This window comes from Pinus tabuliformis, chromosome Q, assembly GCF_031772625.1.
Source record: "Pinus tabuliformis cultivar Carrire ecotype Pingquan chromosome Q, CPIR1, whole genome shotgun sequence".
NCBI lineage: Eukaryota > Viridiplantae > Streptophyta > Pinopsida > Pinales > Pinaceae > Pinus > Pinus tabuliformis.
In genome coordinates, this window is record NC_142296.1 from 907,370,981 (window position 1) to 907,383,218 (window position 12,238).

Here is a 12,238-nt window from a genome sequence, read left to right on the forward strand (position 1 = left end):
GAGAACTACAAATGATTCTGTCATGAAAAACTGAAAAGTATATACCTAGGATGAAACTAACAATAATAAGCATATCTGATCATGATGCATAAGATGCATAAGAAAAAAATCCCCAATATGTAGAACATAATAAAAAGTACAAAAGAATAGATGACAATGCCCAAAAGCAATGTGTGATACATTGCATGGAATGCCATTTGAAAAGCTGTATTATATTTTTCGTTACTTTTCCAATGTCATTTCATTTTTGCTGCAATAATTTCCATGCACTCATTTTGGAAGAAAATCATGAAGCTAAAGTTAATGGTAAGCCTAAAGTGCCTTGTCAACAGGAGCTGAAGTCTTTATTTCAAAGGCAAACAACATTTACCAAAAAAAATTATATTTTAAACATGTGCTATGAATAACTAATAATTCTCGCATTATGCGTGGAGAATATCAAAAAGCAATTGTACTGCTAGTTCCTACTAATGCCTTTGCAAGGGGGCTTAAGATATCATTACTATAAAATGACTCTATATGACTCTCGAGTTCCAGATAAATGCTCATTGGCTCAATTTGAAGCACCAACAACAAAAACATTCTGTTGCATCTTCAAAAGTACTTACAAAAATAACCTACTCTATGCACAACTTGCCTCTTTTGAATTGGAGTCAAGATAACATACTGACCACTCTGAGAGTCTGAAATGTACTTTTCCTTTTCATTATTCTCCTTTTGCTGCTTGCCAAGAGCGGTGATCTTGAAGTTCTCTGAAAATTATTGACCAGGGCACAGAGGCATCCATTTGAGATAATTCGTGAAAAAGTGATAGATATAAAATATAGACATCTTAGATTTCACACTGTGAAGTTGTCTCTTTCTGAATTGAAGACACTCTAATTATTCTCCAAATGCACCAAGGCTATTGATAAAACAAAGACCCCACCTCTAAAATAGAGTTTCATCCTCAAACAGATGGGAAAAGCTTGGTCAGGTTGAAAGGGAGAGCATAAAACTCTTCACTTCTAGGATCGGTTTTGAATGAATGGAACTTATCCCACCAATGATGGCCTCTGTCTTTCCTTGTTGAACTCTCCCCCATATGTAGAGTGTTATCCAAAAACAATGCTACGCTGCGAACAACTAAAGGTGGTGACGAGAAAATCACATTGATAATGTCATTGAAATGTTAAAAAAGGCATTCAAAAATGTTTAAAGTTAAAAACATTGAAAATTTGAAGAATGAAGGGAATGTCGCCACAATGAACTGCTAGCCAAAAAATTTCAATTTAGTCCCTGAAAGAAGTTGTAAGAACCCTACCCATCGTCCATGAGTGTGGACTGGACCATGACCAGAAGAAATTGTAAATTCATTGAAGTACTGTGCTACCAATAATCCCAAAAACAGAGAGAAGCCCAAGATGAAATTTGCACTGAAACTATTTAGATTGCAAAATTGAAGGAAACTGAGACCCCCACAAGCTGCTCATCAAGAATACAAAAAATTTTAGACATGAGGCAAAACCCAAAGAATTGATGTTTTACGCTACAATTTTAAAGCTGCATCGTACAAACTGTCTGCGAATATAAGTACCCAATGAATTGTTGTTTTACCCTAATATGTTGAAATTGCATTGTACAAACTAAGTGTCTGCCAATATGAGTTAACCTTAAGGTTTTATGCATACATCCATTATACATTATGGCAACAGCTAAGATACTACTAGTTGACTGACTTTGCAGCTCAACACATAGGATTTGTGTACACTGTATACATACCAACATAGCCAAAGAGGAGACAGTACAAGGCAGCGACAATGGGTGCTGGAATAGAAGCAAAGATTGCTCCAAATTTGCTTGGAACACATTAACATGAAATTAGCAATGCAAAATCCTAGACTAGGGAATAACCCCAAAATGAGAACAATATCCAAACTTGAGTTGATTATCACCAAGAACAGAGAAGAATATCATAAATCCAGCTGATATCTGGAGCACCCTGCGACTCCCAACTCATGTCAACCCCAAAAGACCAGCATTCTCACTGCAAATTCCCAAGATAAGACAAATTTTAGAGCTAGTATTGCTAGAAATGGGTCAAGTTGCAGCTAAAGTTGCCAGAAATGGGTCAAGTTGCCTGGTTTTTACACTGATACTGTGGACCCATTTCCAGTTCCAAACATCCCATCCAATAAAATTCCAATTCCCTGTAGAGAGGACCATTACATTCCATCAACGACAGTGATACAATCTTCCAATTACCTGAAGCCATAAGGGTGAAAGCAACGAATCCATTTCCTTACCTGCCAGCCTATACCACAGCTATTGATAGATGGAGGGGGAGGTGTGGCACTTGCAAACCTTGAAACAACATAGAATGTACCAGTAAACTGCAAATTTATTAAAGAAAAAAAATATTAGTCAATACCCAATTTTGTTTTTAAATAGAAACCCATAGATAACTATCAGAAATGTCAACGGGATAAAGAAAATAAAAGAGAAGAAAGAATATCTGATATATGGCAAGCAGGAAGACCTCAACAAGAGACACAAATGCTGCAGCCATCATTGCAAAAGTTTGTCCTCCATCAAAAATAGGTCCTTCCCATTGAAATGGATATGGAACACGTATCCTGCAGAATAATAAAGACCATGCTGAGGCTTTACATGAGAACGTACTGTATGAAGTGACATGACAATTAGTATGCATGCTTCTTGTAAGAATGCATACCATTTGGCACCACTAACTAGTCTAGAACGGTCTGTTCGGTAATGGGCTTGGGTATTTTGAGGGGTATGCTTGTATGCTCCACCTATAGTGAGAATATGGGCATATGCCCACACAATAGCAACTGCAATAATGATGGCAAAATGCTCAAATAGAGGCTTCTTACGAGTCTTGATATGTCGACCATACTGAAAGGGAGGACAAAAGAGTTTAATTAGTTAGTTTCATTCTGCAACAAATTAATGCCACAATCTTTCCAATTGCAAATCATTTAATACAACAGATTTAAAAAAGCATGGAAAGACTAGGAACAGGATATATGGCACCACTAACTAGTCTAGAACAGTCTGTTCGGTAATGGGCTTGGGTCTTTTGAGGGGTATGCTTGTATGCTCCACCTACAGTGAGAATATGGGCATATGCCCACACCATAGCAACTGCAATTATGATGGAAAAATGCTCAAATAAAGGCTTCTTACGAGTCTTGATATGTCGACCATACTGAAAGGGAGGACAAAAGAGTTTAATCAGTTAGTTTCATTCTACAACAAATTAGTGCCACAATCTTTCCAATTACAAATCATTTAATACAACAGATTTAAAAAATCATGGAAAGACTAGGAACAGGATATATGTGTTGAGTCTTGAAAATGTCATTCATTTGCATTACACTTTCACTATTATGTCCATTATATCACCTCCATTTCACTACTATGTCACCACATTCATCCCACTTTCATTATCATTGGGCTACCTTTATGTTTTTCCAATATTTATTATTTCTAAGCCTTTTAAGTGAATTTGTGGTTAAACATTAGAAAATAATGTGCATATGCTTATACCTAACAAATGGGTTGAGTTTGTTGACATGTGTAGGTTGAAAGGATACTTCTAGAAGACCCTTATGTGGCACTCTAAGGCCAAATTCGAATTTGGTTGGAAAGAATCATGAGATCATGAGGATATGTGTCACATCTCCTAATTGTACAGTTCCTATTTTGATTAGGACTCTAGAGGTAGAGGGAGAGATTCATGGACTCTCATTAATGAGATGGCTCTCATCTTTTTGTATAAATAGGAGATCTCTCTCCTTCATTTGTTAGTCTTTTTGGTCTTCCCTTTTAGTCTTTTCTTAGTCCTTTTAGCTTGTTAGTCCCATGGCTTTTGAAAGCTTTGGAGAGCTTTGTTGTACTTTGCACTTTTGAAGAAATTGAATAAAGCTTTGATGTTCTCAACATGGAAGGAGATGTGAAGTAGATGTCATGGAGCATATTAGGATGTAAGTAGAGTAGATTTCATTTTGTAAATATTGCTTTGTAGAATGTAAGGTAGATTAGATTTTCATTCATGAAATTTTAATTTATGCAAGTGTGTTTAATTTTGCTTTGATTTCATAGGTAGTAGGGGGCCCCTGCCTTGTATAGTTGTCTTTACTTTATTTTCTTGCATTTCTTTTTTTGATTTTCATGTATATTAATGTACAATTTGAATTACTGCATTTTATTTTCTTTTTAACATGTATATTATTGTACATAAATTGCTTTCAAGTTGATTGTAGATTAGTGATGCACATAGCCTTTTAATGAACTAATGACGTGATAGAATCATCTTGTCCTTTTGCTGAAGCAGCAAGGATACTGGGTCTCATAGTCATTCTTTCATTATTTGATTATTGCATTTTATTTTGATTGAACTAGTTGTATATTTACACTTTTGTTTAAATACTAACTCCATCAATAACATGTTTTAAGTTCTTTTGAAGTGCTAAGTTTTGGAAGTTACCATTAAGGACATAGGCCTTGTCTTGAAATCTTTATCCATACTTGTCATTTAAAAGTATTCTTAAGACCTTAGAAAACCAACAAGAACAAAACCCCAAAAACAACATAAACTATAAAATAACGAAGTAAGAGAAATGTTAACTAAGCACATATAGTGCACCACACTTCATCAGTTTACGATACCCGGATTGATAATTTATGTAAAGAAATTTAAGACATTAAATTGACTAGACATTTTGGCGCCATTGCTGGGGAAGTGTAATTAGGAAACCTTATTTCTTACATCTAAAAAATTATTAACAATTCTTGAGTATGCTCTCCTCCTGCACTTTGCGTGATCTAGAGGATCAGAAAAAGGATTGTTAAGTAAAAAAAAAAAGTTAATGATTCTTGAGTATGCTCTCCTCTTGCACTTTGTGTGATCTGGAGGATCAGAAAAAGAATTGTTATGTAAAAAAAAAAAAGAAAAAAGAAAAAAAAAGGAGACAAAATAAACTTAAACATTTCAATTGATTCAATAAATTAAAAAAAAAAAAAAAAAAAAAATGAAACTCAACTGCTTTGATAGGTTCAAATTGTCCAAAATTGTCTGGTTATGCTTTGTAGTGGTCTTCAAAACACTGTATCCTGTTCTACTAAGGTTTTGCAACTTAGCTGCGGAAACTGCCCTGATTCCGCAGCTAGTTGACAATTCCGCAGTTGTTTCAAGGTTTAGCAGGTTACATGCATCTAATGAAAAAACCGACCACATGGGCATCTCCAGAATTGTCCCGACATGGATCCTATCCTAGTCACCCAGCTCAAATCGATGAAAAACCAGCCTAAGACCTCAGTCAAAGTCATGTTTTTAGCATGTTTTTCTTGAAGTATTTGCTGCCTGAAATTGAAAATCATTAATCCTTTTTATAAAATTTTACAATTTCAGAGAAAAAAAGAAGAGAAAAACAATCTATGGCTATCTCCATTCCTAGTTTTCGCTGTGGCTTCAATAGAAAATCTGCATTCCTGTTCAAAGCTTTGGCTCTAAAATGAACCTACAAAAGAATTAGCTTCCTCTAGTTGTTTTTCTGAAACTTGTAATCAATAGCAGCAGGCCAATGTTAGTAAAAATCTTCAACACTCATCCATATTCCATCAATTTGCTGAAGTATCATTAGCATTGTTACCGCTGCTATTTGTCATCTCAATTATTTCTCCTCTCCGATTGAAAGAATTCGACTGAGGTTAGGAGTTCAATTTACCTTGAACTGAATCACAAAATCAGCTGAAGAAGTAGGTTTCCTTGGTTAATCAGTGCCAAATATAAGCGCATTCAAGATAACAAAAAAAAAAAATTACAGAGGAATTCAACTATGCCATAAAGAAAACAAAAATTGCTGGATTGTGCAATAGTTACCGACATTTAAGGTAGAAAGGAAATGATATTTTCACAGGTAGAAACGAATTGCAGAGCCTAACGCGTGGGATACCAGGCCAGAGCCGGAGCTTCTGGTTCACTCGCCTACATGGAAGGCATGCAGGATCCTTTCACATTTTCCTCCCTTTTGGGTGTTTGTCGCCGTTTAAGCCACGAAAGAAAGGAATAGAATGACTATTGGTCAATCATTGGTATAGATTGACGTATCAATCCCTTAGCCATCATTTACATCAAAAGCTACTAGTGATTTTAGTACAGCATGCACAGCCGTACACACTTGCTCTACAGGGCAGCAGCAAGAGTGACTCAATAGATTTCTTCATTTGGGCTTGCTTAGGCACCAAACCATGAACTGGGTCTGCTAAGTAAGTTACTTCCCTCGATCAGTATCAGAACGTGTAGAGTCTAGACAAGGGTTTTTCCGAAGGAAATGAAAAGGGAACATATTACAGAGGTTCTAACACATTTGGCATACACCTGCAAAACAGTAAATCAAGCCAAAAAGCCGAATGCAGCAATTCATCAAAATACAGAACAGTTAACTCAGAAAACGTAAACAACAGAAAAACGTCAAATTTAAAATGCTCGATTTTCCCAAATGGAGGCGAATTTCAAAAAACTAATACATGGGTTTTTTTTCTAGGTGGGTTAATTAGATAACCCAGAAACCGTTTAAGGAAATTCGTGGCGGTCTGGGAGAAATCTTCGGTTCTTTGGAGCCTCTTTCTTGCTGCCGCGTGAAAAAAACTGGAGTTGAATTGATTAACAGATAATTTGAATGTGCTCCGCGTGCCTGAGGAGGAGAAATCCAAATAGGAGTCATCTATGTGCTGTTGTTCAAATTATAGTCTTATTCGTTGTGACCGTAATATCCGCAGATGTGTACACAGTCATCCGATCTGGAAGGTTCCTGTCGTTACTCTCATACCATACACCTCTATGCTTTGCTGAAAATTCGTCAAACTCAAGTGATTTATTTGAAGCGAAAGTCAAATCAGTTAATTGCAGCTCAAACGTGTAAATTGCATAGGTCTCTTCTCCACCACGATCTCCGCCAAGCAAGAGGTGTTTAAAACTTATACGGCTCTTCTCCACCGTATAACTCTTATTTCCGTTGCTTGTCTTCCACTCCCTCACTCACTCACACCATTTCCACTCTTATTCTCGTTGCAAAATCCACGGTTCTGTTTTAAACTTCACGGCTTTGTTTCAAACCCCGCAGTTCCGTTTCAAACTCGTATTACCTTGCATAACACTGCGGCTATTCCACTTACAGCCGTAGTCCATCCATCTTTCCCGTGAGCATCCTCCTTGAGCATCCATACACAGTCAAAGCTTCAGCCGAAGTTGAGATGGGGAAACTGCTTAGTTTGTTCTTCCCTTGAACACGCACACAGTCACTCCATTTCACAGCACTTTCTACACTCTGCACTTTCCGCAGCCAATACAGGGTTTCTGCAACCAATCCCAGATTCCGCAGCTGTTTTGTTAAACTCTAGGTTGCAGGTGTCATCACGCAAAACAAGTCACATGGGTAGCTAGGGAAATGTCAGTACATGGATGGTGTCCTATTCATTCGGTCAAATTTGATGAAAAAGACCCTGGTCAAAGGAAAGTCAAATTGTGTGTTATCACAAAGTCGCCACACTGAGTCGCTGCATGTCAAGAAAAAATAATAATTTTGAATCAATGAAATGAAACAAGTTATTTTCTCACTTTTCTGAAGGTATTGATTAATTTTGGACTGATAATGAAAGATGAATGGCTAACTTTTTATTCAAGATTTTTAGTTACAGAGCTGTTCCCCAATTCCGCAGCCAGAAAAACCTCATTGTTCAAATCAACCTATCTTTCTCATACAAAATCAGATTTTGATGATTTAAGTACCATTGGAAAGATCTCAACAAGATCTATACAATGAGAAATATATCATTAGAGTTTGAAATGGCAAATAATGAAATAAATTGCTGAAAAGAAGCAACATCAACTTGAGGCACTAATTCCAAAGCAGGTATAAATTCTTTTGATTTTTCCTTTGAGAACTTGTTTCATTAATACAAATTCTTAGTTTTGTGTGTAAATATCATAACTAGAGATATTGATCACCTCTCTCCTTTGATAATCTTACATTCCATTGCAGAAGAAGTATTAGTTTTTTTTTGCAGGTTCCAGGAGGAAGGACAAATGACTACAAGAGAATGGTGTCTCTCTAGGAGACCAATTTGTTTCATAAGAGGATGATCAGCAACAAAGAGGAAATATGTTGATGCAAAATTAGATCCAAACACTTGAAAAACTTTCAGATACTATTGTCTCCATCACATCCATCCATCACATCCATACTTCATAATAAACCATTCACCTCATTCCACTCCATACTTTTCACTTACATTCACATACACTTTTCATCTCTTTTTGTCCATTCATAACCCACAAATAAAAGCAAGAGGCTCATTCACATGCTTATTGCCATTGCCATTTCTGTTCTTTATTGCCATTTTCCATTTTCATCTTCCATTCCTTGTCATTTTCATTCCGCAAATAAGCCCTGCTTCAATGCAAATTATTGAGTCCATAGTCCTTTGAGTCTAAGTTCTTTGTAAAAACACCTTGAGACTTGCATGCCTTAATGGCAAGTCCTCATGCTGACAAACAATGGGAATACATTAATGTCCCTTGTTCGTTAGATCTTCTAGGTGACTCGACATCAACAAATTCATTCGTACCTAGCAAGATGTGTTTGGGCATCTTGACTCTCATTGTCATCAATGGTGAGAGTTCTCGTGTTGACTAGTGGCATCCATTAATGGCCACTAAGCCAACAATTTCCTACTATGTTCGACATAAGAACATCTTTTCACATAGTAGGAATTGTGCCAATGAGTTTTGAAGACATGAAGACTATTATTTTCAGCATTTTGGAGCAGATTCAGCAAGTTTTAGTAGAAGCAATAAAAAGCCATCTTATCTCTCTATCCATGACTCCTCTTGTTCAGCCACTTGAAGAAGAATATGATCAGAAGTTTTCAGCCACATACAACTCATCCATTCCAAAGGGTAAGTGAAGGTACGGCATTTTCTAACTTTTAACCATAGAATTCCATAAAAAGCTAGAATGATAATTGTTGGAAAAACATTTCTCTTCCTCATTTCATAAAATTGCCAATACCATCAGTTGGGGGGGGGGGATACATTCATATTCATATCTCGCCATGTCCATATCATATTCAAGAACTCACATACTTCCAACATATATTAATTATTACATTGCTATTATGAGCATACAATGGCTTTTGAAAAAGTGCTTAAAGGATAAATTGGATACAAACAAAATCATGGTTGTCACACAAGAACCAACCATCATGAAATCCAATAAAGATATACTTTGCAACAATAATCAAAATATCATTATGCAAAGTTCAAAGATCAAAATAGAAGGCAAAAAAAAAAAAATGGTTGTAACACAAGAACCAACCATGTTGCAATTCAAGTGAAACACTTTGCAGAAATATGAAGTTATCAAATGATATCATGCAAAGTTAAGCCAAAGCTCAAGGATCAAAAAAGTTAATGTAATATATATTGCATGAGGACATGCAATAGCTTCAGTTGGGGGGTATGTTGAGTCTTGAAAATGTCATTCATTTGCATTACACTTTCACTATTATGTCCATTATACCACCTCCATTTCACCTCCATTTCACTACTATGTCACCACATTCATCCCACTTTCATTATCATTAGGCTACCTTTATGTTTTTCCAATATTTATTATTTCTAAGCCTTTTAAGTGAATTTGTGGTTAAACATTAGAAAATAATGTGCATATGCTTATACCTAACAAATGGGTTGAGTTTGTTGACATGTGTAGGTTGAAAGGAGACTTCTAGAAGACCCTTATGTGGCACTCTAAGGCCAAATTCGAATTTGGTTGGAAAGAATCATGGGATCATGAGGATATGTGTCACATCTCCTAATTGTACAGTTCCTATTTTGATTAGGACTCTAGAGGTAGAGGGAGAGATTCATGGACTCTCATTAATGAGATGGCTCTCATCTTTTTGTATAAATAGGAGATCTCTCTCCATTTTTTAGTCTTTTTGGTCTTCCCTTTTAGTCTTTTCTTAGTCCTTTTAGCTTGTTAGTCCCATGGCTTTTGAAAGCTTTGGAGAGCTTTGTTGTACTTTGCACTTTTGAAGAAATTGAATAAAGCTTTGATGTTCTCAACATGGAAGGAGATGTGAAGTAGATGTCATGGAGCATATTAGGATGTAAGTAGAGTAGATTTCATTTTGTAAATATTGCTTTGTAAAATGTAAGGTAGATTAGATTTTCATTCATGCAATTTTAATTTATGCAAGTGTGTTTAATTTTGCTTTGATTTCATAGGTAGTAGGGGGTCCCTGCCTTGTATAGTTGTCTTTACTTTATTTTCTTGCATTTCTTTTTCTGATTTTCATGTATATTAATGTACAGTTTGAATTACTGCATTTTATTTTCTTTTTAACATGTATATTATTGTACATAAATTGCTTTCAAGTTGATTGTAGATTAGTGATGCACATAAACTTTTAATGAACTAATGACGTGATAGAATCATTTTTTCCTTTTGCTGAAGCAGCAAGGATACTGGGTCTCATAGTCATTCTTTCATTATTTGATTATTGCATTTTATTTTGATTGAACTAGTTGTATATTTACACTTTTGTTTAAATACTAACTCCATCAATAACATGTTTTAAGTTCTTTTGAAGTGCTGAGTTTTGGAAGTTACCATTAAGGACATAGGCCTTGTCTTGAAATCTTTATCCATACTTGTCCTTTAAAAGTATTCTTAAGACCTTAGAAAACCAACAAGAACAAAACCCCAAAAACAACATAAACTATAAAACAACGAAGTAAGAGAAAGGTTAACTAAGCACATATAGTGCACCACACTTCATCAGTTTACGATACCCGGATTGATAATTTATGTAGAGCAATTTAAGACATTAAATTGACTAGACAATATGATATATATCTAGAGAGATACACTCTAGAAGTTTACACATAATGGTAATTGGTTAATTCCTTACCTGTGAAAAGAAGACCAGTGCAATAAGCTGTGGAAGCCCTATTTCAATGCATTTCCCAACCTGTAAATAACATCAGAGTACGACACTTCATTTGACTTTTTTTCAAAAAAGGAGGATATATTTTCAAACAAAACAGAAATTCAAATAGAATAGATATTACAAAATATACATCCAAACATAAATTTGAAGGCAGGTAATATGGATATCCAAACGTATGGGTGTTTGGTGAACAGAAGAAATTCCAAGTTTGACCTGCAAAACCTATCAATCTATTGAAAATTGCAACACTGGTTTCGATAGGACCCAAAACTTATTATTGTAAATGCAAGTTTAACCGGTTGAAAGTTAAAATAAAAACTAAGAGTCAGGCTATTAACTAATAGCTGAATAAACTGACATGATTTGGTAGACGACATATGAGGTCAATTTTAGAGATTTAAAGTTCATTAAATTGACAACACTTGAGTCAGGTCATTCTTATGCTAGTCACTAATACTTTTACTGCATGCAAATATTTCTGAAATACATTTTAACCAGATGAAAGGACTTCATCTATGCTAGCTACTCAAGCTAAAAAGTGTATCAGTGCAAGTAAAATCGAATCCACTGGATTCAAAAATATTCAGTAGCTATGTCATTTAGTCATTATAGCTTAAATTTTCACAAGAGAAGTTTCAAAACAAACTGGAAATAATTCTTTTCAGAACTTACCATGATCCATTTGTGAAACACTCCAACTCCGAACACTGCTTATTACTAATGTGATTAATATTAATAAAGATCGTACATAATATGCTATTGTGTTAAAAATTTAAACCTTAAATATATATTAGACGATATAATTAGGAGTAAATCAAGACTAATCTAAGTCAAACATTTCTGAAACATTTTTTATTCATAATACATTTCCCAAAAACATTTTTTGTTTCATCTAGTTTATGCAATATATTTCATCCTAAGTATGTGTGTAAAAGCAGGTGTTAAGTTCCAACCAAAGTATCTGTCTAGAAATCACCTACGATGCAGAAAAGCACATACTGCCTCCATTCAAAAGAAGAGTCTGTAGATATCAAATCAAAATATCTATTGCTTCAAGATAAATGAAAGTCCAACAGATGGACCTTGTTTAATAGAGATAGTCATCAAGCCCGTAATTATCCAAGCAATATGGGTGCTATTCAAGTTAGCTAGCATACTTGAGTAGGTCCTTCTGTTCCAAACCAGTTGTAATCACACTGTAATTTTGAGTACCCTG

The 12,238-nt window shown here is 35.3% G+C and overlaps 1 pseudogene; it reads right to left on the reverse strand.

Moving 5' to 3' along the window:
- Nucleotides 1-927: 927 nt before the first annotated feature.
- The window catches only part of LOC149222411 (nucleobase-ascorbate transporter 6-like), a 46,202-nt pseudogene continuing 34,891 nt past the window's right edge, over nucleotides 928-12,238 (reverse strand).